This window comes from Agelaius phoeniceus, chromosome 6 (assembly GCF_051311805.1).
Source record: "Agelaius phoeniceus isolate bAgePho1 chromosome 6, bAgePho1.hap1, whole genome shotgun sequence".
NCBI classification, from domain to species: domain Eukaryota; kingdom Metazoa; phylum Chordata; class Aves; order Passeriformes; family Icteridae; genus Agelaius; species Agelaius phoeniceus.
The window spans coordinates 36,865,114-36,891,498 of NC_135270.1; the positions used below are offsets into that span (position 1 = coordinate 36,865,114).

General features: G+C 36.6%; 1 long non-coding RNA gene across 1 annotated transcript in view; it reads right to left on the reverse strand.

Annotated features, from left to right (window-relative positions):
• LOC143694373 (uncharacterized) overlaps window positions 1–10,204 on the reverse strand; it is a 108,326-nt gene extending 98,122 nt beyond the window's left edge. The window contains exon 1 of the long non-coding RNA XR_013182835.1: window positions 10,075–10,204. This is a non-coding gene — a long non-coding RNA (uncharacterized LOC143694373). The remainder of the gene's footprint in view (window positions 1–10,074) is intronic.
• Between the last annotated feature and the right edge of the window lie 16,181 nt (window positions 10,205–26,385).

A 26,385-nucleotide genomic window follows, 5' to 3' on the forward strand; every position in this document is an offset into this window, starting at 1 on the left:
CTTTCTGATTCACTTGTTATGAAAAAACTGTGCATCTCTATTTATTCATGCTAAAAACAGTGCAAATCTGCTTACCTGGGCTTTGTTCATTTTCCATCCTTCGGAGAAAGTATTGAGATTTTGTATTTCCAACAGTTCATTGTATTAACATAAAAAGGATAACTTTCATTTGGTGTACTAATATGGCTAGAAGAAACCCTTATAAAATGCAACTGTTTTCAGATAGTATTTAGTACTATTGAGTTATTTAAATTCCTAGATAAAAATAGGTGAATATGCTGAAAGTTAAAATCCACTTGTCTGCTGTTGACCCTGTACAGCAAGTAAAATAATAGTTGCTGTTACAACATGAATAATTGTATAAATAGGTATTGTTTAAGTAAGGACTATCACGATTTTGTTTCTTTTGTTTATGCCACAGGTGAAGGTTGATTTATAATCTGCTTCAGATGTGTAAATCAGTAAATCTTATGAATCATTTTATCCTCAAAGAAAACACTTGAATTCCAAGAATTTAATGAAAAACACTTCCCATTTTTTCTCACTAAAAATATATAGCTTGGTGCCAATTAAAATTCAGTGCACAGTGTATCCAGTAACCCTGATAATCAGTAAAAACATGTCAGAGAGCAAAATGGTTTCTCCAACTGAATGGAAATTTCAATGCGCAGTTAAACTACAATAGGAAGAAATTCATTACTGGAATATGTGGCTGCCTTATAGCAGTTGAAATTGGATTAAAGAAACAACATTAAACTATATCAAATCCTGGTAAAAGTGGCAGCAAGGATAATGACATATATTTCAGCTTGTACCAATACCTATTTTGGCTCAGAACAACAACAGAAAATATTGATCAGACTGCTACATGTTAGATCAGTGTACAAGAATGACAATTTCTTCCCCAAAACCCCACACTGTTTTTATTGTTTCAGCTCTTTGACTCTTGCTGACTTGAGTTCCAGTCCCAAATGGACTTCTGATCAGCAGGGTAGCTGATTTCAGAACACAGAGAGAGAGAAAATGTGTAAAGTTCGTGAAGTACTCCACAAGCTCCAGCTTGCAAACCTCACAGAGATTGCAGCCCAGCCAGCTCACAAGCTCTCACCTAATACAACAGGCTGTAAGTTGTGAAGAAATGTGTTTAAGTATAGTCTCTACTGGCTTCAGGAAGTAAAACTGTTCCTTTAGTTTAGTCAAGTATTGCTTGCTGGGGAAGCTGAGAGGCCAATGTCCTAGGCTCACCAGTGATTTCTCCCTGTAAAATGGAAGTTAGCAATAATTGTGTGTATAATATTGTCTATTAGGTGGTGCATAAGGGCTTGCATTGTATGTACATACTGTAATTGTATAGAAAACATTACAGAGTGAGCCTGCTTTTAGCTTGATGCCTCATACAGTGGTAATTAAGGAGAACAGTCTTTTGATTTGCTACTATTTGCAGTTCTGCAGAAAAACTAGGTTTAGTCTATCTTGTGCTGTGTATTGTTGCCATGTTTAATCTTCTGATTCTCTAGGAACAATTACATGTGACACCTATGGGGAATTTAATTCCTCCGCTCCTGCCTCTATGGCAATTGTAATTATGGTGCAGTACTATTTGGGGGAGGGGGGGAAAGAGAAAAAAAATATTGTGTTTTTTAGAATATAGCTCGGAATAATACCAAGATTAGATTTATACAACAATATAGTTCCAAGAATTAGCTTCCAGAATTAACCCTGTGTTTCTTTTCATGAGAGGCCAGACAAAACAAAAGCAATTGGTTATTGCAAATATTCTCATGTAAAGCTTTCCATTCAAGCCTATCAAATGTGTGTATCCTCCCAACATATGTGGGAGTTATCACAGCTTCTTTTTTCTCCTTCTCCAGCTGAGGAAACTAAGGCACAGAAATGTTCTGCCTGATTTGTCTTTATGAAAAATCCAAAGGAGAGCAAATTAGTATGTGAGAAATTTTGAATTTCTAGCATTTCCAAGCTCCTTTCTTTTAGTGGATGCAGCTTTGAAGGAAACATAATGGGCGAAACACATGGCTTTTTAAGCTATAAGACCTTAAAAAAGTCTGTGAAATGAAACATAATAAATGAAAATATGTTGCTGTGCACTATTCTGCGGATAAATCCTGTTGAGCAGAATTGAAGATGTCATTGTCTGAATCACACTGTATGATCCCAACCAAAGGAAGTTGTAGACAGGTTATGCTATTGCATTCTGAAGGAAATTTAAAGAGAATCCAAAAAGCAATAGTGTATTAGAACTTCTTTTGTTCCTTATAAAAAAAGAGAAAAAATTATCTCTGATTCATTTGCAGTAAGGCCTTTTGATTTCTTTTATCATTGTGATGATTTTCAGAACTCATCTTGATGGCAATTCAGTTAGAAATTAAACTGTCATCAAGAAGTCCTCCAGTGTCTTCACAAGTTAACACTCTTGGAGGAGTGGTGCACAGATTAAATCAGGACAAATGCTCCCCAGAGTAGAGCCCATTCTGGCTGAAGAACTCATTTAATAATAATGCAGAGGCTTATTTGTCTTAAATAAACACTAGTCCTGCAGAAGTGAAATGCACTCACAATTCTCCATGAGCCACCTGTTCACCTTAGCACCTTCAATAGTCTCCCTTACATGAAATGCAACATGGCCAAACCTGACCTAAAGATAGCAAAAAGATAACCCACTCCTTTGGTATAATTATACTGTACAAGAAATATAGGTTTAAGATAACTACCATGTTTTTCTTTTTGCAGTCTGTCCAACATAAGTTTAGTCATGTCAGAGAAGGTATAATGCTATAATTGCCTGTATGAATCTTGGTAGACAATGTGCTGCAGAAGTGAAGGTGCACAGTACATACCCTTGCAGATCTGCTGCTGTGATTAACATGAGAAATTTTCATGAAAAAGAAAGTAACTAAGAGAAATGTGTTTTCTTCTGATAATTATCAACTTCTTTTGATACTGACATCAACAGAACTGACAAGATCTCTTTGAACATCAAGATTACCTTTCTGTGCATTCTTTCTTATTAAAAGAAAAAATACCTACATTGACATTTTAAGCTTTTCCCGGTTTTCCTCTTAAAAAAGGCAAAGGAGTTGATGGAAGATCTTTTCTAGGCCAAAGGGAATAAATCTCATACAAGAGCTAGTCAATTTTTTTCCACACAATCCTATTTTTTATTTTCTCTCAGTTATGAAAACAGCTAGCCTTTTCACTCAGTAGTAGTTCCATGTGTGAACTATCCATCCATTCTCCCCACTGTGTATTATGTTGTAAAAGACTTCTGGACTGGTACAAGACAGGTCAAGTTTTCCACTCAGAAAACAATCTGTGTGTTCACAGCCAATGTGATGATCTCCTTGAGAAGTCAGCACATGGGAACTGTCATTTGAAGACCTGCATTTTGCCACCATCTGCCAAACAACACTGAATAAGTCACTTGCAGTCTTTGTTCTTTGAATTTCTCATTTATGAGGCTATTATCAGCCAATATTTGCAGATTTTTTTTTTGTGCTTATGCAATACATTTAAAGTAATTTTTTTCTTTACTATGCCTTAAAACCATTTTTGGCCTTGTTTTCTCCAAATGTAAATATCTAACCCTCAATCTAGCCTGAACTGCATGCCTTGTTTTGTAATACGAACAGTGCAGGCATAGTGCAAAAGAGAAGAGACTCCAAACAGTGAATCTGAATGCACTTTTAAACATACTTTCCCATTGCAGATATTTACAAATGAAACCCTGTGATGCAGCATTTAATTCCCACGAGAAGTGTTATTCTCATTATATCTTCTGTCCGTATACAAGCTTCTGCTGTGTTACTTGTATTGCCTTTTTCGGCAGGGACTCAGAAGAGAGAAAGGATAGGAACTCAGACAGAATTACTAAACTGAAACACAAAGATAATGAACTCTAATGCAACAGGACAGCAAATTAAAAGACTGGGAAGTTGTTAGCCCATGCAAAAATAGGAAGAAAAAGAGCTTTATTCCATACTTTTGAAGCATTCTTCAAAGCTCAGAGAGCCTACTAAACGAAGCAGTCCAGCTAATCTGCCTAGAGCTCCTCAGTTTGGCTCTCTTTACAAAAGAAATCCAAGCAGACATTTTTAAGAGCAATTATTTTTTTATGAAAAGGAAATAACTAAGACCTAGAAAGGCACATTAGGGGCTAGAAGACACACCAATCAGGAAATGGTTTAAGATGTCCATTCAGCTCAATTTGTTTTAAAGTATTTCAAACCCCCTGAATACAGCAAATTCTACAAATAACCAAGTGGCTGGGAGACATAGTGCATACTGCCAAACAGATTTAAATGCAAAACCAAGACTCCTGTTTCCCAAAGCTGTGGAGGGTGATTATAAAATTGTCTAGTCTTAAGGCAAAATTAGTCTCTCTGTGTCTTGATTTGTTTCTCTGTATTTACTTACCAGAGCCCTAATGTTCTCCTTCTGTGGAAATATATCCACAAAAGAACAAACTTATATAGAAAATTGGTAGTTCCAAAAATGGCATGGATTTGGCAAAATTGTGCCCTGGTTCACAACATTGTCAGACAGAAGTATTCAAGCATTATAAAACACCTTCTGTCCTTTGCTTTGGGATCAAAATTTAAAACACTTTAAATTATGCATTTAATAACACATTTTAGAATTTTATTTGCTTTTCATTTTGAAAACCTTGAGAAAATCTATATAATACATTAATTATTTTTTTAGAAACACAAAATCTATGAATTTGTCTTTTTATTTTAAAAAAATCCTCAGATTCCCTCTATCCAAATAATTTTAGCAGTTGAAACATACAGAAATGCACCATGTCTCAAAAGACTGTGAAAAAAGCTGGAAGATCACAGTATTGGATCCATTGGCTGCATTTCAATTTTATTGTTCCAGAAGTTTGTGGGTATTGTCACATGAAAGGGTACAAACCTATTATAATACTGACTTTTCAAGTAACTGGCATTCTGAAAATGTTCTGACACTTACCTGGGATTGGGGGAATTTTCTTTTTATTCTGGAAAAAAATAAGTTCTCTAAATCTCTTAGTCTGGATAGGAACTTAAGAAGTAAAAGAAATGAAGGCAATGTTTCCAGATTTTGTAGGGGAAAAAAAAGCACTTTCACTCAGAAAATCAGATCCTCAGCTGTGTCTGCAGGTTATGGAAAGCTACAACATAATCTTTCTGCAGAATGAGAGTCCTTTGCAAGGCTTGCAAGATGGAATAATACAGAATACTTCTAACAAGAGTATTGATTGCAAAAGCACATTTTCTTTCCTCTTACCCACATTTCTGATTTTAAAGGCCTACACAATAATGGTGAAGTATATGAAGCTTAAAACCCAGCAAAAGCTGTACAAGAAGGAATCCCTGATGTCTGATCAAAGGCAAGTTATTTGAGAAATTTCATGAGCAACCGCAACTATTTGAAAGATAAACTAAAACCATCTATTGCAAGATGACATGTGAAATAATGTCTTTTAACTAAAAAATAATAAATGGGCATTAAGGCAGAATATGAATATAGTTAAATGGCAAATATCAGGTTTGTTTCTAAGACAAGGAAACAATTCCAGAGACTTTCAGCAAAGAAGTACTGAGTGACACACAATAGAAGCAGTCAGCTTCCAGGTTTCAGCACAAGTTGCATCACATAATGCAAGGAACAGCAGGAATGTATTAATAAGCATGTAACTACAAGACAAAGCTGTTGCGATGACTGCAGTCGTGCAGAAAAAAATTCTTTTTTGGATTTCATAAAATTTACAAAAGTAATTTTTCAGATCACATATTTGTGATATTGTAAGCAAATTAATATCAAAGATGGGTCAGGAAATACGATGATATAGTGAAAAAAAGGTATGAATTGTGCCTCTTTTATATGTCAGTTGCAAATTTTATATGAATGTTGCAAATTCACAGTGGCACTTTTCTAGAATACTGTCCATCCTTCCAATATTGAGACTAAAGTCTCTGAATGCAAATCCCAAAGTGGATTCTCATTATCTGAAGAAAAAGGTGTGAAAGAAAAACACCTTAACTAGCTTAATGACATCCAAAATTAGGATATGTGGAATATCTATAATACTGAAAACCTTGTGAAACACCTGTATTATATATAAGATTTCATAATCATTCAGACTAAGTAAAAGCTGACCATGGCTGAATTCTCAATCATGTGACTGGAATATCAGTGTTTTCCACAATAAAGTAAAATATTCAAGTGTTATGGAGTAAGAACTCCCAGTAAGTGAACACATATCTTTACACAGAATAGCTGCAACCAAAGATAAGGGAATAAGCTTTCCACCCCAACAGGCAGAACACAGTTACCAGGCATGGGTGTGAAAACAGAACTACAGCAAGAATGGTAATTACATACAGAAGAAAAGCGGTGACTTTAACCTTTGAAAGTAGCGGTAAAGTGATTCATTCCATGGTCATGATAGCTATTCTTGTAGAACAGTATGGTTACACGCATTCCAGAGGATCAGTCCAGCAAAAAGCACCTAAGCTAAAGAAAGCTAAAGCTAAAAATGTTTACAGTTATGTCAGGATAGTCAAAATACTACAGCCTATGTTCCTTCACTGACAAATTGTTACCTAATTGCTAATAGCAAGAGTCATGGCACACACAGCAAAGAAATGCTTTGATAGAAGCCTAGATAAATTAATTGTTTGGATTCAATATTTAAACCTTATGAACAAATGTACAATGGAACATAAAATCACCTTGGCTACAAATTTGCCTGTCTCCTGGATAGATATTGAAGTCACTTTATTGGATATTTGTTGCTATTTCTATTTGGCATTATGTTTAGGTTTCATAACCTAAACACTTAGGTTATGAAACCTTGCAGTAAATGGCAAGCAAAATGAAGTCTCAACTTAAATGTTCAATTAGTTTTATTTAAGCATTAAAAGAATTTCCTGGAATACACTTTCATTTGAGTCAGATTTTATATACATTTGCCATTATCATTTCCTATCATTCAAATAATGTTTCAAGAAAAATGTTTATAAAACCTCATTTTGTTCTGCTAACCCTGCAAACTAAATATGTTTCATTTATTTTTAAATTAAGTGAAAATTAGCCAGGTGTGATAGATAAGTTTTCTATACACAGGTCTAAATATTGACAAAAGGAGACGTGTCACTGGAAAAATCATCAGTCTAGCAATTATCACGTTAGCATGTTAAGTGGAAAAAGATGTGAAACTTCCAAATGTGTCAATACAGATTATTTCATTTCCACCAGCTATCAGCTATACTGTGAACATCAGTGCCTTAGTGTCTATTCAGCAACAAGTCAGTTTTTGCAAGCAAATATCTTAAGTGACATGAAGAATTGTCAAATCTCTGGCAAAATTATGCACATCCCCTTGAGAAATGGTCTGACAAGCAAATATTAGACATTTCTAGAAGGACAGACATTACCGGGATAGAGCCAGAGGTCACCAACTGGAACAACCAGTCAGCAAGACCTGTCTTTCTCACAGAAATGACAATGATTTTCTGGCCCAAATGTGAGTGGACAGGGAACAGAGGAGAAGGGGCTGGTGACCAACCTTTTCTACTGCTGCTGTCCGTCAAAAAAATGTTTCAAGAAGCTCAATTAAGGGACATTGATTAATGAGCAGCAGACAGAGCAATGAAGATAGAATAATGATCCTTGTAGCCAAACAAAGTGCATTTAAAACACATATTTTTCTTTACAATGTAAATAATTATTTTCAAGAGCCCTGAGTAGACTAGTGCCTAAACCAGTGTTTAAGTTTTAAATCTTTCTCTTGTCTATAATCGCACCAATAATTTCATAGCAGCTTATGAGAGCCACAGCTCACAGAATTCATTATTTTGGAGGGAGGACTTAGAGACTCAACCCAGTGAGAAATAACTCATGAAAAAAGGACACCTGAGATGATTAACACTTTCTTGCAAAGGTCCTGCAATGTTGCAAGATGTTGGATCTTGGGGAAAAAAAAACCTCTCTCAATTTTTGATTTCCTTTTATGACAAGGTAACCCACCTAGTTGAAGGGGAAGCCAGTTGAAGTAATCCTTTTGGATTTCAGTAGAGCTTTCAATACTGTCTCTCACATGATCCTTCTGGACAAAATGCCCAGCTCGCAGCTGGATAAACACATCAAGGGATGGGTGAGCAACTGGCTCATGGGTCAGGCACAAAGGGTGGCAGAGAATGGGGTGACATCAGACTGGTGACCTGTCACTAGGGGGGTTCCATAGGGCTCCATCCTCAGCCCCATGCTTTTCAACATCTTCATTAGTGACTTGGATGCAGGACTGGAAGGGATACTGAGCAAGTTTGATACTAATACAAAACTGGGAGGAGCTGTTGACTCCCTTGAAGGCAGGGAGGCTCTGCACAGAGCCACCATTCTGCTAAGGTAAGCAGAATGGGCAGGGCTTCAAGCACAGTCTGGGGACATCTATAGAGTGAACACCACCAATTTCAGTGACATTGGGCGAGACCATTACTGAATTACTCCAAACCACAAGCTGAATTTGTATGGATTGTGAAGAGCTACAGTACACCAGGATTGTTTTCTGGCTGAATTTTGTCCCATCTTTGCAAACTCTCAAGAAGACCATCTAGAATGCATGTGAGCAAGATAGAATTTGTGATGTAGTTTAATCACAGAAATCCAGTTACTGAAGTGCTGATCTTGCTTATAACCGCATTCATTGTACCATGGTCCAATAGAGCTTTTTAGGTGAAGAACAACAGAACAACTTCTTAATTTCATTTGTACTGCTTTTTCCTTAGAAGCATCCTTATCTGATATTTTAAGCCTCTTTTTCATTAGAAGTGCATTATGCAGGCTGCTGGTGTGATAGTCCAAGCGTTATTTATATTTAAAACTAGGTTTCCAAGGACATAAATCTGTATTTGTTGAGTCTTAATAAACACTATCATTTCACGAAGATCTACTACCTTCCCATCTATTTCCTTCAAAAATTTACTAATCTTTGACTTCTAAGCAAGAATTCTCAAATACATAAAACAGTGACAGATTACTGTCTTACAAATATCATAATTTTTATGTAAAATGTCTCAATGAACAAATAGGTTTTTCCTAATTTTAATTGCAAACCATTTGTATGGTATTAAATTTAAGATATTGCAATCATCCCATTCTTCTCTTTTTCAATGTCGTCAGGAGTCCATGACTTGAAATCTCCTTTAGTATTGATTTCAAGATAAAATTTCAGTAGCCAAGAAGAAAGATATTTTAGTATTTCCTTTTTATCTTTTTTATTCTCCCTTGGTGCTCAGCATCAAGCAAGATTTGGCCCCAAGTTGTGGAGATTTTAGGCAATAGTTTCCCCATGCTTAAATTTTAAAAGTAGTTGCCATAGCAACTGCCAGACACAGCATATGGTGTGTCTGTTACCTCCAAGATAACAGAGCAAGTTCTAAAGAATTTTCTTTACAATATGTTATGAACCTTTGTACTTTTTACAATTTTTCAGAGTGCAGTATAAGGTACTGTTGTTCCCTGACATTCTCTTCAAGTTGAATGCTCATTTTGTAATTCTCTCTTTCATATTAGGGAAATATTTCCCCCCCTTACTTGTATTTTTATTCACTCAATTCAGCAAAACAAAAAAGAATAAGGTGGGGAAAAGGAGATATTTTTTAAGTTTTATCTCAAGATTCTACTTAGTCTTGCTACAGCGTTCCCTTTCCTTCACAGTGACAATCCAAAAGAAAAAATACAAAAAAGGCATAAATCTTGTTTAAAATTCTCTACTATATAGGTGCTAGGCATGCAGACATTTTGCAGAACTCCATACAGTCTTCAACCCCTTGATTCCCATATCTGTCCAGCTTCTCCTCTCTAATGAAGAATTAATATATGTGCAAAGTGGCCTCAAACAAGAGGAACTCAGAAACACACCTGTCACCTCATGTTTGGTAGGTAGTACAAATCCCTTGTGTAGCAAAGACTTATGTCCAGACCCCTTTCCAAAATGGTTTTTCCCTGCTGTGTGTAGCTCCTAAATAGAAAAACCTCTAGAACAGCTTTGTGGGTGGAATGACTACCTACCTTCCTCCACACACCGGGAAGATGCCTCTGTCCAGTAGAGCTTACAGAAGTTCAGCCTTTCAATGCTTGCCTTGCTTTGCAGAATCACATGCAGATTTGAGAAATAAGGGTAATAGGCCTTTATTCCTCCTTCTGCACCTCTGTGGTTGCATAGGCTGAGACAGGATTAAAAGAATAGTTACTAGGATACATAATAATGTTCTGCTCTATAATTTTCTGTCCCCCGAGTCCTTCATTCTGACAACTTTCTGCAATTCAGGCACCTTCTGCAAAAATCTTCTAAAAAATTAAAAAATAAAACTGCACCAAAACAGGATGTAAGAGTGCACATTTAATTCTCCCCCTGAGGAGAAGCTAAGAAAGGGAATGAACTATTCATTATACACTTAGCTTAATGCACGACTACAAGGTGGTGACACTACTCTGATGAAGACACAAGATAGTGTAAGAACACGGTAAAATATTTTAAAGGGAACTTTGCATGCTTGTGGGGTTTTTTCCCCTTTATTTATTCTTCTTTTACCATGGCTACTTCTCAAGGGACGGGTAGTCATTCAGTTACTGGAACTGCATATTGTTACCTTCAAGAAATACTTAGTCAAATGTCTTGCAAATTAATACTTTTATTTATTTACAAGTTGCATGGATCAATACAGCAATTATTAGTGTAGATGTATTTTTTTAAATCCTCTTTTGCTGCCTGGTCAAGGGGAGAAAGAGTAAAGAGCATAGCAGCAGGTACTGTTTCTGGACATTAGCTTTCAGTGTAGCTTTCAGCAAAAGAGAATGATTCTACTGTGGAAAAAAAAGAAAAAAAAAAGAAGATATTTTTCTGCTGAAAAGAGTGGCAGCTTTTTTTTTTCCTAGTAATAGCAGTTGAAATTAACTAAAAACCATAGTTACAGGAAAAACAATGGTAGGAACTTCAGGTTTTAGCTGCTAAATGGCATGTAACAGAGAAGGAAGGTCATGTGTGTTTCATCTCATCTTGGTCAAGCATTATTAATTTATTATTCTGGAGCATTTAAGAAAGAAAATTACTCCTGGTGACCTGACTGATAGAAGAATGGTGAGAAAATATGAGATTTATATTTAATTAATTTTTAATATTGTATTTATTATATATAATGTAAAAAGCATTATTAAATGAAAATGCTATAATGTAGGAAGACATAGCTGTCACCCACCATGTCCCACTTTTATATGTGCTGTAGGCAGTATCAGAGTATACAGGCACAATATTGGTTAAAGTCACTTCAATACCCATGAATGCCCTGTTTCTCTTGAATTTCAGTTTCAGAGGTTCTTATTGCTTACTTTTCCTTGCCAGCTCATGAATGGCATTATTTGTTGCATTGGACATACCCTTGATATTAAGGGTATTAAGGTCTCCACATGTTCCTTAGGGAACAGTTCATGTCTCATTCACTTCCTTCTTCTGAAACCACTTCCTTCCACTTAATCCTGAATTTTTCTGGTTCTGTTCTTAGCAAGCAGCCATCTCCATGGGCACTGGTGGTGTGTACCAGCCTGCCACCAGGCCACACAGTGTACAAGGAGGGTGAAAGAGGTGGGTTCCATCAGTCCTACAAAGAATAACCAAAGGGGAGATCTTAATGATCTTGCTGTCTTCAACTGCTTACTAGGAGGAAAAACAGAGCCAAACTCCTTCTGTGGGGCACAATTACAGCCCCATTCATGCTACAGTTGGTAGCATGAATTGCAACAAGGGAAATTTCAGCTAGACCATAGGAAAAATGCTTTCATCACAGTCAAACAGCAGAGCAGGTTTCCCAGAGAGGCTGTGTCATTGCCACCACTCAAAGCTCAAGCAGGTGAGATACTGAGTAACCTAGTTAAGTTGATCCTGCTTTGAGTAGAGCCAGATGACCTCAAAAATTCTCTTTCAACCTAAATTATGTGGTGATTCTATTCAGTTCAGGAAAGCTCAGCCGGCAGTTTTCCAGTTTACCACTGAAAAAACTTCCCTAATTGAAAATCCGAGTATGCCTGACAGTTATAAATGAAAGGGTGTGATTTATCCAAAGTATTTGGTGCCACAGAGGGAAAGGTTAGTAGTTTTCACTTTTGGATGGCTTTTTTCTTTATTACCATAGAGTATGTTGAATTTAGTAAAGTTATTCCCGGTGAAAACACAAATAGCAGAGAATCAACTCCTGAACACGACTGCACCAAAAATAAAATATTCGAAAAGTTTCCTTTCAGCATGGCTTATTCTATTTCAGGAAACATAGAATCCAATAAGATATATGCAAAGCCCCTCTGTAATTAACTGTAAGTGAAGTATTTTGCTACAGTGTATCAGTAACTCCATATAAACATTTTTTCCTCCTGGATGGTTATAAACAGGCACACCATAACCTCGTTTTTAGCTTTTTTTCCACATAATAAATTCATTTTTCTCTTTGAAAAATGTCACTTTCTTTCTAGCAGGTTAGTCCCAGGAGGTCTGGTAACTACAATTACTCCATTTAAATATTCCACGGATCTGTCAAGACTCAAAAGAATTCTGTAGTGTCAGTTTAAATATAAATATATATAATTCTAGTTAATAATCATCACTTCAAGTCTGTTATGAAAACTGTATTACTCATTCAGAGTGTGTGTGATGTTGTGTATGTATGCAGCATTTGTTGCAGCATTTTCATTGATTTAATTGTTAAAAAACCAACCATAAACCATACTAATGACAACACATCAATGCCCTCATGCAGAAAACAACATTGTTTTCAACAAGGTTAACTGATCTATAAGTGTTTTTTACTAATTACTTAAGGAAAAAGCACCAGAAATTTAGTAGCTTTTCATGTAGAGTAAATGCTATTGTAAAGGCAAATACCAGCAAAACATATTTGATGCTCTTAATTTCTGTAACATTTCTATGTGAAGAAAATACTTTCATTTACCCATTACCAGCACTTTTTTTTTCTTTGTGGGGTAAAGAGGTTTGGAGAAGTTGGCAATTTTCTGCTACCTTATAAATAGCCTGAAACACTACACATTTAAAAGACAACCTTCTTAATGGCTTCAAATCAAAAACTGTGATGTTGATCAAAAATATAAAACAGTGTATTTTCTTTAAGTCAAATATGTTCATTGGATCTTTATTTACGTATCCTGCTAGAACAGCCCTTGCAATACAGGTAGAAATGTAGCTAGTTTTACAACAAAAGTTTCAGTGTAGCAGAATGAATATGCCCTTATGCCCAGCAAACTAATACCAATAAATAGCATTTTGAAGCTTTTAATCACCATGACAACCCACCTCGGATTCTTCAATAAAATGGCACAAACATACTGATTTATGCACACCTACCATGTGTTCATAAATATCATCAGTGTTGTGCATCTTAAAAACGTATAATGCCATTGATGTCTTTCTCTTGAAAAACTCATCAATCAGCACTAGAGCTAAAACTTTATTTGTATCCTTCTATTTATATTAAGTGTTGAGTAAACAGTTCAGTTAAATAAAAAGACAAAGAGATACAGACAAAATATGTCTCAAACATATAAGAACATTCCTCAAGTTTGAAAATCATCGGGAAAAACACCTGATCTATAAATAAAATGGAGGAATTACTTCAAATATTTACAAAACAGAATTGGAATTCACATGCTAGAACTCTTCAAAGTACTCTTTCTGTCTCAGAAAGGAAATAGTTGACTTAAATATTACAAGCAGAGTATTTACTAAGCTGTGTGAGTAGGGATCTAATTATTGATATGAGTCACATTCTGCTTATGCTAGTGCTGGAAAAATCATGACAAATGTTCAAAAAAACTGTCCCAAGACCAAAATTCAATTCAAACCACTCTGGGAAATGGGAGGTTACAGACATCTACCTATGTAAAGAAAACAAATACTGCCACTTACCCAGCACTCACAAAATTCACCAATTACAGTCCATTATCTTCCCTGTTTTCAGGACTGGTGCCCTGGACCAGCTCTGCCACCACAGCTGTAACATACGTGCCAGGGGGAGCTCAGTATTGTCACAAACCAAAGGACAATGTATGCTCAGGATGCAGGCAGGCCTGCCACACTGGTCTGTGCATGGTCTGAATGGCGCACCAGACAGCTGCCACCACACCTCCCACACCCTCTGTCCCTCTGTCCCCTGCCCCAGCCCTCTGGAGCCTCCACTCCAGAACATCTTGCCATCATTTCCACATAACCTGTTTTAACAATCTCTCATGTCTGTAGCCAACCCAACCACACAGACTATATTAGTCATGGTTAATTGAACGTATTTCAAGTACGATTTGTATCTGTTAGGACATTTTGCAAGGTAATAGCTGTCAAACTGGGCAGATTTCTTTGTCCTTGCTTCTCTCAGGAGGTGTCAAAGGGTAGCCTACCATCAGTATCAATTTTGGGAAAAGCATTTTCTACACACACACACACACCAAAGGTGTGACAAGAACCAACAAAAAAAGAAAAAGTCAGATACCAGCCTTGTCTGTGGCACCCCAAGCCATCCCCCATTTTGTCATGAGTCTTCTTACCACAAGACCTTTTATCCCCATTTGTATGGTCAATCACAGCAGATGACATGAAGAACCTGTGAATCTCTGAGCCAGTCTGGAAGCACAGCTGATAAACTCAGCTGAAACATCTCTGAAATAACACCAAGTATTTTTTTGGGATAGACATGAACAAAAATGCTTAGCATTCTCCTCTTCTCTGATCCTTTCTACCATTCCTCCACTGAACTCTACTACAAAACAATACCATACATCCATTTGATGTATGGCCACTTGAGCATACCTACGTTTGCATGGTATTTCACAGCACCTGAAGGGCTTAGGATGAACTCAGGGCATGTTGAAGACCTACAGCATACATGAATGGCTTGGTCCCTAGAAGAGTCTCAGAAAGCATCTTGGATGCAAGCTGGTTGATTCCTGTATTTCACTAAAAGACACATAACAGAACTGTGCTTCAGAAAATGTGAGGGAGCAGGGCAGCAGGGGCTCTTTGCAGTCTTGGTGTAACCCATGCTGCACTATCTGTCTACTCTGCAGACATCCGCCTGCAGTAATCTATCAGATATGTTAACTCTGCCCTATTCACTTAAGATCAGCTGAGAACTCTGTAATAAAGGTGCTAGTTTTAATATCAGCACAAAATTCTGCTTTTGCTCTACATGTCCATCCAAAAATAAAAGCTTCTTGCAACCAAATACATCCTATAATGTAGCAATACTAACAGAACTGTCTGTCCCAAAAACCTCTAGTTTTTCCACCCCTTTTCCTATGACTCTATCATAGTGAAGACATAAGATGCATTCCAAGATGGCATTGCATTATACTATCAAATCTTTGTAGAACATAAACCCATAGAGATCAAACTTACTGTTTTCTCACTATTTCTTTAAGGCACTGTTAAAATAAAATTAAAAATACAGCGAGCTGGACTTCTCAGGGCGCCTGAATATAGCTGAGAGTAGATTGAGAAAGTCACAAGTTCAGAGACACTAACTCCTATAAATCATAGTTATTTTTTACTTTATAGCAACTACATTGGTAACAAATTCATTTTAGATAAAAAACTTTCACTTCTCCCTGTGTTTCTAAAGGAAATCTAATATAGGGATCACAGGTTTTATATGGATTCAGCAGAGCTTTTGAGCTGTCAAGACTCAATCCAGGCTGTTAGAAGATTTAGCAAGGCAACGCATAGAAAAAATAAGCACCTTCCTCCTACTGAATGAGTTTAAGTTTTAAACCAATACTTCACTCTTTAAAAAAATGTTTTATCTGCTCATTTTATAACTACTGCATCACATAGTTGATTCTCAAGTCCAAAATACCACTTGTCTAGAATCCTAATGACATTTACAGGGCCTACAATTAAATAAACAAAAGATACTTTACCATTTCTCAGTGTCTTGTCCCTGTAAAAATTACATACTGCACTTCTACAGAAATGTATCTTTTCTTCTGTTTCGTTTATTAGATACAGATAAGAAGTTTTAGGTATCTCTTTATGTCTTGTAGCGCTAGTCTCTAAACTATATGCAAGTACTTTCAATGAAAAGAGAAAAAACTATAGTGGGAATAGCTTTATTGTCATATTTTACTAGTGGGTGTGAGAAGTGATTTAACTTACAGGTACTGATTATTTAATTGTATTGATATAGAGCATAGAGCCTACCATGACTAGTGAATCATTCAGACTGACAAGAGGAGGTGTAAAAAGTCTTAGTTCTTCTATTCTGCCACATCCTGCCACCTTTACAAAAGAAAAAGCTTTATTCACAAGTGGGGGTTAGTAAGCCATTAAAGTTCTTGATAACAGCTATGAATGTGTAAAACAAACACGTCAAAACCATACAGTATAGTTCTGTAATTGATTGGATAATGATTATTCCAAGAGATGACTATATCATCAGATGCACAATATAGCTGACTCTGAGCCTACATATGGTTTAAAAATAATCTTTGTAAACTTTACAAAATTAAGTTTATATGGTATATTCCATTTAATTTGTTAGTGTGTGACCTTTATTCAACACAGCTTTATAAACCATTTACTTGTTTAGATGTGAAAAGATCCACAAACTAGTAAAGTCTTTGCTACATTGTATGAAAGAAATTGTACTTTATGTTTTTAAGCTTATAGCCTTGTGGCAGTAGTTGATTAAGAAAACATGAATATTGCCTGAAAAATAATTGTGTTTTTGACAATACTTAACCAAAAATGAATCTGAGCCAGCAGAGCCCTGGCAGCCAGGAGGGCCAACCCTGTCCTGGGTGCCTCAGGCACAGTATAACCAGCTTGGCAACAGAGGGGATTGTCCCGCTCTGCTCTGAGCTGGAGCAGCCTCACCTCGAGTGCTTGGGGCAGTTTTGGGTGCCGCAAAATAAGAAAGATGCAAAGCTGTTAGAAATTGTCCAAAGGAGGGCAGCAGAGATGGGGCCTGGAGGGGAAGCCATGTGAGGAGTGGCTGAGGTCACTCGGTCTGTTCAGCCTGGAGGAGGCTGAGGGCAGACCCCACTGCAGTTACAGCTTCCTTGGGAGGGCAAGAGGAGGGGCAGGCACTGAGCTCTGCTCTGTGGTGACAGTGACAGGACACGAGGGAATGGCCTGAAGCTGTGTTGAAAGAAGTTGGGTATTAGGGAAAGGTTCTTCACCCAGAAGGAGGCTGGCACTGGAAGAGGCTCCCCAGGGAAGTCAGGGGTCACAGCACCAGCCTGACAGAGCCCAAGAATTGAACAGTGCTCTCAGGAACGTGGTCTTGGGGCTCTCCTGTGCAGGGTCAGGAGCTGGACTCGATGATCCTTGTAGGTCCATTTCCACTCAGGACATTCTATGATTCTATAAAAAATAATTAGCTGAATTTAGATAAATTCTCAGTCCTGCTTTCAGCAACATAAATAGAAAAAGCTACCCATAGATAGGTTTGACTATGACTATCTGTCAGGCTTTAGAAATATAACAAAGTATAGGTTTGGAATCAAAAAGTCTGCTTTTCTTTTCTTCCTCATCAGTTCTGTTTTTCACTAAATTCAAGATGCTGAAAAGCAAGCAAGGGATTCAGATATATCTCTTAATTTCTCTTCAGTAGGAGGATATGATATGATTAAGGTAATTTATTTATTTATAATTTATTTATTTATGATGAGGATAATTTTTTTAAAATATGTAAGCTATCTGCTTTCTTTAAAACTTAAAGTTTTGATTTTTTACTGTGAGGAATAGATTTTTAAATCATACTTTTCTCATCGTTTTTCCTATGGTATTTAAATAACACATACCTTTCTGGTTTTGTGGGGTTTTTTTTCAATATGTATTATACATATCCAAAAATTTTATATTCTATTTTTGGTATTATTAACTTCTCCTTTATTAGTATAAATGAATATTTGTGGAAGTAGGCTAAAAGTAATACACTGAAGGCATTAACTAATTTGCCTGGTAACAGAAACATCAATTGTATTGTGAAATTTTTATTCGTATTACATTTTTCCTTGCTATTATCAGAAGAAACAAAATAAGGTAAAAGCTGTATTAGATAAGACTCAGTGCTGGTTAAAGAGTTCTGAACTAATGACTATATTCACTAGGAGCTGAAAGAGTTTCTATTAAGTACTGTCGTGTATTTTTTTTCCAAGAAATTGTTTTCTTCAACAAAGTACTAAAAATCTGCCTGTTACTTGTAGCCAAATATTGAAGGGTTGGAAGGAGGAAATTGAGGATTGAAAGGAGGAAATCTTACCTCCTTTTTTCATTTTGTACAAAAGACAACCACAATGAGTCTGACTGTAGGACAGAAAAGTCAGAAAATGAAGTTGAGAATGGTTGTGCATCCTGCACTATTTCATAGATAATACATTAGTAATGTCCCATTGGAAGAAAGCTGGAACATCTGGACAACTCTTTAGTGAAAACAAGTTTATTTTACAGAATAAAAGTGAATGACATTTTTGACTGGCTAGCTACCTTCAGATAAGGAAGTTAAACTGTACTAAGTAATGCAACATGAAAAAAATATTGCCATAATCCTGGTCTAAGGTGAAGTTTGCAGGTCTAAACAGGTCAAAGAATAATCTTTATGCTTGTAAATTTAGCACAGCTTACTCTTAACAACTGGCATTTCATGATTGTTGATGACATCCAAGCATTTTCAGAACAATGCATAACAGACTTTTTAGTTAAACATGAACTAAAAATTATGTCTGGCAATTCACCCTACTTATCAATTTCTAATTAATAAAAAGGATGAAACCACTAGAATTGAACTTACCCTGTGAAATGACAGGATTGAGGAGAATCATAAGAACAACTTAGAGATGTGAATGGGGAAAGTGAGCACTGATACAGGATGTTGTAAGACTGATAAAGAATTCTATTAAGATATTGTTATTCAACATCAAATTGTAAAAAATCTTTTTACATTAAGTGAAAAATCATAGAATTGTAAAGTTCAAAGAACAGATAATGCAATTATAACAGGATACAGGTGAGCTACTTAAATTATCATATTCCACTTAACTCAGTGATCAAAATAATTTTGCAACTCTATTATTTTGAGCTATGAAGAATAATTTAGAAAATCATTGACTCCATCTAGTGGCAATTTTCTGTAATTTTTCACTTGCAACTGCTTCAAGAAAATCAATTTCAAACCTTCATTTAAATTTGTTACAAGTCAAGAAACAACAACAGAAAACAACAATCAAGAAAATCAGCCCACACCTCTTGCAAGAACAGTGCTCAAAATATTCTGCAAAGAAAGTCACATCATTTTTCATACACTGTAGTTTAGGAAGCTGAGATGGAGGGAAACAAAACACCTTTGGTCACTGGCAGAATATGGACGAGAGCCTCAGCTTCCCCAGCCATAGGCTGTCCCTCAGAGAACCAGGATGACAGAGGCAATTTTTCTCCTTGGATATCTTTGCCTCAGATTACTGCTAGACTACTGGTGGCTGGTAGTCTGAATGAAATAAAAAGGAATTAAATGAAGTTGTCTTTTTCCTTTTCATAACTTAGAGGAATCAAGGCACATCACTTAAGCCACCACATTAGCCACATACAAGTAACCATGTTTGCAGGCTGCTGAAACAATATAAAGCATCAGACCTCAGAACATGTTCTGCTTACTCAGCCCCCACAATGTACAATTTAATCAAAGTGGCAGCATGGCATGAAGAAATTTACTCTGCAACTCCCTGATGATCTACCTTATTCCAGAAAATAAAAAAAACCCAACACACACACACACACAAACCCCAAAACAAAGAAACAAACAGAACCTTATAACAGATCAAGTCTCCAGGGCAATAATTGCAATTTTTAAAATAACATTTTTCAAACTGTAATTTTTCAAAAATTTTTCAAAAGCATTTAACCCAGATGAAGTAATTTTGGGTAATCTCATTTATATAACTACTGAAATGTAAGTGTGATAGGGAAGTTTGAGATGTGGAAAGCTACATGTTTATTCAGGGTCATTGAAAGAAAAATTAAGTCTGTAGTGATCAGAATCTAAGGAACTATAGAGAAAAGTGATTTTAACATTGTGAAGTTTTGGGGCCTTGGGGGAATGCAGAGATCAAAAAAGTTAATTTTCATTCCTGTTTTTACAACAATATTTGTAAATTGAAGCAATATAGTGGACCTCAGAAAGGAGACACAGTATTCATATCCAGAGTTTCCATAACAGGACAACAAAAATGTCACTGTTCCAGTCTATGTAAAGTCAAATACGTAACACTTCCCAATTAATAGTTTGGAAAGCTATCCATAAATTTTGAACTGGTCCATAGCTATGAGGAAAATATCAACTAGTGATAGGAATAAATATCATTCCATAAAATGGATGATTGCAGTTCAACTCCAGCTTGAGCTGATTAACACTATCTTGTCAGTCACAGTCTGCACAGCCAAAAGAGCTATGACACTGAGCGAGGGATTAACACTAAAGTGAAATGGGCTTTCCAGAGGTAAAATTTGAATGTTGAAACCATTCACTGGTGAAATTATCCAAAGATTATTTTGAGGAAGTAAACTTGGCAAGCACAGCACTATCCTAAGAGTAGTATAAACAGTACATGTCAATAAAGAAGCTTAGTTCCCCTCTGCTGGTTTTAGTCAACCACAGTTGATTCACAGAATTTCTACAGCTAAACCCCATCCCACTCAAACCCATCTTCTCTTTGACAAGGGTACTAGTGGAAAATCACTGGATTGAAGAAATTCCTAGCTACTAACACTTGTTTTCCCAGCCATTATGTTCAGTGCTCAGTACACTGCTGCTTCCAGGACAAAGTAGAAGGATTCTACATGCTGTCCTTATCAACACCTATGGATGAACAGAGCAGCTTTAAATAATTCCCTAGACAATGGAGAGTGACTCCATAGCTAGTCACTTTACAAATGCTGGAATTTCATAGGATAGTTATCTCTCACATATGACTACCAAAACAAAAAATTAGAGGATAAGTTCATTTCAAATTTTCACGTAATGGAGATACAGGATGACTTCAGATCTTAATAAAAGCTAATTGCAGCCTAGGAGATCTGTCAGTTAGAATATATTACATCCTCTACAGCATCTGATTAATATTTTGGTATCCATAAATAAGATGTAGATCAACAAAATAAATGCAGTACCTGAAGCAAATACAGTAACTGTATTTTTCATTGTAAATGATGCAGCAGACTTGTAAGTAACATAATTAATGTATTAAAAATCCTAGTGGCAGGAACTGGCACTTTCTATTTCCCTTCTAAATTATACCATAGAGATGATCCCAGTGCACAGTTCTGATACTGTGGTCTTGTAGCTGCAGATTAGAACCTTCTTCTCCTATTACAATCATACCTTAGAGAAAAGAAAAATGCATGAGCAGACTTTTTAATAGTTTAAAACCAATCCATTTTATAATAAAATTATTTATTTGTAACTGTTTGTACTTTTAAAAAGAAAAAAGGCTGCTTTCCCTTGATTGTCATTCAGTAGAAGAATGTATTCCAGGAATTAAGTAATCACCTATTATTTTTAATCTTTTGTCTAGCCAATTTTTAGATCCTGGACAATTTGCAGAATGTGAGAAGTCTGGATAATCATGGAGTGTGGTAGTGAATTTCAGCTCTAAATTTCTGCAATGAGATAACACTTATGAGACATCATTTCAATCTAAATTATTTCTGTTCTCCAAAACAGGTCTTCCTCAAGAGGAAGAATTCTCAGACGATAGTAAAATAAACACAGAGCGCTTATGTAAGTGCACCACAGCCTAAGTCAGGTGCAGAATATATCATCATCATCATTAAAATCATCAAGATTTCAGGTTATCTAGCCATTTCAGAGCTGAGAATTTAACCTCATCTCAGCCCTTGAGAAGAAGTAATAGAGAGGTTTATGGTCAAATTTCCTTTCTGTGTAAATACAAAAGAAATCATTGGTAACAAATACAAAAATCAGGACTCAGACTCGTTTGTCTTCAGCAAGTGATGCTTCCTTGGCTGCTTTTACTTCATCTGGTATTTTCCTTACATCTATCCATGAACTTCATAAGAGTAGTGCATAGGTCTTTCTCCCCCAAAACTCTTAACTGTGGCATCAAAAGTTAGGTATTGTGACGTCCCTGATACCTTCCTGCTTTTTACTTGTGGGTAGCTCATGGCTGCATGCCAGGTACCCGCCAAAGCTGTTCTCTCACTCTACTCCCCTTTGCAACTGAGAGGGGATGGGGATGGAAAGAAACTATAATAAAAAGTTCATGAGTTGAGAGAAGGATAGAGCAAGATCACTCACTAAACAACATCACAGGCAAAACAGACTTGAATTTGGGACATTAATTGAATTTATTACAAATCAGAACAGAGAAGTATAATGAGAATAAAAATAATCTTAAAAACACTTTCCCCCCTGCCCTCCCTCTTTTCTCAGGGTTCTATTTCCTCCCCCCTCATACTCCCTGCCATGGCCCAGGGAGACAGGGAATAGGGGTTTTGGTCAATTCCTGCCACTACTCAGGGAGAGGAGTCCTTCCCGTGCTCCAACATGGGGTTCCTCCCCATGTTTCCACAGCAAACAGTTCTCCACAAACTTCTCCAGTATGACTCCTTCCCACAGGCTACAGTTCTTCACAAACTGCTCCAACGTGGGGTTCTTCCCACGGGGTGCACTCCTTCAAGAACAGTCTGCTCCAGCATGGATCCCCCACAGGGTCACAAGTCCTCACAGGAAAGCTGCTCCAGTGTGGGCTCCTCTTGATGCTGACATCTCAAGAGTCATAAAAAAAGTTAACAATCTGCCCAGAGAGTTATAGGGAATGAGAAGGGGTTATGAAATAGGGTCATGCCTTATTCTTGCAAAAGGTGGAATATGAAAAAATTTTCTTAAGAAAGGATGTTCTTTGATGTTTCATCTTTGCATACTTTCAAGCCTAATCAACAACAAAGATTTAATCTGTGAAACAGATAGCAGCCATATGCAAGCTCTAAGTGATGTCCAGGTGTTAGAAAGGCAAATTACTTATTTGCCTTGTTAAGGTTTAGGGATTGGCAGGATCTAATGATCTCACACCTAAAGGGAGGTTAAACAAAACTTGGGAAGAAGGGTAAACCACAAAGAATGCATCATTTATGGGCCACAAGGACATTTGGCAGAACATCCAAGATAAGGAAGAAACTATTAAAACCAACTCAGCAACTGTGCTGAATGAGCTCTGAGTAAAACCTAATTCCATTATTCTGGCAGGGGGAAATCTGCAGCCACCAACTCACAGACCACCAACCCTGGAAACCCACTGACTCAAGAGAAAGACTGAGTATGCCAACTAATTAGCATGAGAAGGCAAGAGAACCATTAACCAATAGAAGATAGAATAGTAATTAATAAGAGAACCATGTCATTTATAGCTAATAAACATAAAATAGATAAATAGTAAAAAGTTTTGATAGTTGGTGTGCTTGATTTGTGGAAACCTCCACCTTGCACCCTGCACAGAATAAACAATGTCTGCTTTCTAAACAAGACTGGGCCTGTGTTTGGAGAGCTCCTAAAACTGGCAACACTCCCTCCACAGGTCTGCAGGTCCCTGCCAGCCTGCTGAAGTTCAGGCTTCCAAAGGATTCACAGTCTTCTCTTGGGCATCCACGTGCTCCAGTGTGGGTCTCCTCCACGGGCTGAAGGAGGATCTCTGCATTGTTGTGGTCCTGCATGGACTGCAGGAGCACAGCCTGACACATGTAGTCTTCACCATGGGCTGCAGGGGAATCTCAGATCTAGCAGCTGGAGCACCTCCTGTCCCACCTTCTCCACTGACCTCAATGTCTGCTGAGTTCTTCCCCTCACATTTGCTCACTCTGCATTTCTTTGGCTGCAGAGATGTGTTCCATCTGCACAAGAACTTTTTTCCTTCTTAAATATGTTATCACGGAGGCGTTACTGCCATTGCTGATGCACTCAGCCTTGGCCAGCAGCAGGTCCAGCCTGGAGCTGACTGGCATTGGCTCTGCAGGACATGGGGAAGCTTCTGGCAGCTTCTCACAGAAGCCACCCCTGTAGCCACCCCCAGCCCCCAAAACCTGGCCCCTAAAACCCCATACATACTGAAGCAAAACACATCAGCAGAGCAATCATTGAGGCCATCAACATTTTTCTTGCTTTTGTCAGACTCCAGTACTAAGCTTTTGTGGTGGAATTCCTACATTAGCATATAATGTTTTTTTAAAGAGATTAATTGCTACAAATCAACAAAGTTGCAAACAGACACTCTGGATCTTGGAGCTGGGATCTTCATTCATATGTAATTCAAAGGTATTTGTGCTGCACAGGACAATTACACCCTCAGGGTACACCAGTGTTTTCATGTGGGAGTGGACTTGTATTTCTGTCTTGTCTGGGTCTGATGAAAACAAAATGTTTGCAGGGTGCACAGAAGGATGATTCACCATTGCCTGAGAAGGCAAAATTAGCATCTTCATTGTCACAGTTAAACACAAATGTCTTAAAAAACCATGCATATTTAAAAATCCAACAACTAATTTTTGTAAGGGCAGATTCCTTTTCAGATTTGTCCTTGTGTCTGTAAAAAATTATGAATGATATTCAGGGCGTTATTATGAAAGGAAAAGAAAATGTGATTGACTGGATATTAGGTGAAAGGGAATTTAGAGTCAACTCTGAATGATGGTCAGCCCTTAATGACAATTCAGGGGTATGTTTCCAAATGCTTCCATGCTTTCCAAAATCTGGGTCTCTTTCTGGCATTTTCATTGAAGAGCAACATAAGCCCTAGACTATTAAGAAAGAAAAACAAGTACTAATCACTTCTTAAGTTAGGCTGTCCATAAGATTTTAGCAGAAGTAATATGCTGAAAACAGAAAACTTTCAATTAAAAAAAATTACCATCTAACATGCACTTTTAAATGATTTTAAGGTTTGAATTTTGTTTGATTTCTGTGTCCACTGACTGCTCCCTCATCTGAATTTTCTTGGATTGTTTAAGGTAAACTGTTTCGCTCCACTCCTGTATAATTATTACTGGACAAATAAGCTGTCTACAGTCTATCCAACTGAAAAACTTTGGTTCAGCAGATTTCACCTAAGTTTGCTCAATTCTGCTTATTTATAAAACCTCTAATATTTCCACAATAAATTTAACAGAAAATAGGAGCCCTTAAAGGAACAACCCCTGTCCACCTTTAAAATAAATATTTATATAAATGCTCAAAGAAAATGTTTTCTATTCTACTTTACCCTTATAAGTAAGATTCTTGCCTGAGGTGGATTAGGAATTTCATAAGCAAGGCTACTTATCTCACAAATTATGTTAAATATTTGTATGCTCAAACAAACATCTCAAGAAACATTAACCTATTTTAAAGGTTTAAGAAACACTGGAAGGCATCAGCATTCAGAGAACTAAGTGGCAGTAAAATTCCAAAACATTTTCCCAACTAACTATTTTCCCTAAAGCTACTTACTGTGCAAAAACGGATACAATTTTCTTTTGGAATATTTTGTAAGTGTCTGAATCAAAAGCATTTCATCAGCATCACCAATAATCTATTCTAGAAGATGCTTTCTGCAAGTATTAGCTGATATTTAAATAGAGCTTTCAAACATAAAACACATAATGAACTATTGAAGTAAAACAGCACATTCACATCTACAGTCTAGAGTTTCATCGTTTGGATTGGGAGAAATGGAAGTTTTTCCGACACAGGATGAAAAAGGAAAAACTTTTTACTTTTTTTTAACTGAATTTAAGAATCTCAACAAACTAGCAAGTAAAAAACCAGAGATATATAAACTATATAGCTGGTCATCACACGTGGAAAAATAATTTTAAAGTGCTTTGTGAACTTCAGAAGAAAATAATAAGTCCATGATTAAAAAAAAAAAAAAAAAAAATATATATATAAATTTTAAGGTAACCTGGACATCTTTCTTTTAAAAACCATTAAAGAATAAGGACTTTATTAGTTATTATGTTAACATTATTATTATATAACCATGTAAATCGAGTATAACATGCTGCCATCATGCATACATCCTAAAAACTTTATAAGCTCTGACATGACTAAGCATCTCCATATGTGGCTTGGAGTTTTAGACAGCTTACCATACTTCAGAGGTTTAGAGGATGCACTGCTTGTCAGAGTTTTATATAAATATAGAAAAATGTTTGAGACTGTATCATTAAATTAAAAAAAAAAAAAGTTCATAAAACCCAGGAGAACACTCAGATACATTCAAATGTTAATATTTCCCTTAGAGGTCTTTCTCCCTTATGGGTAGGACTACCTGATTTCTGACTGA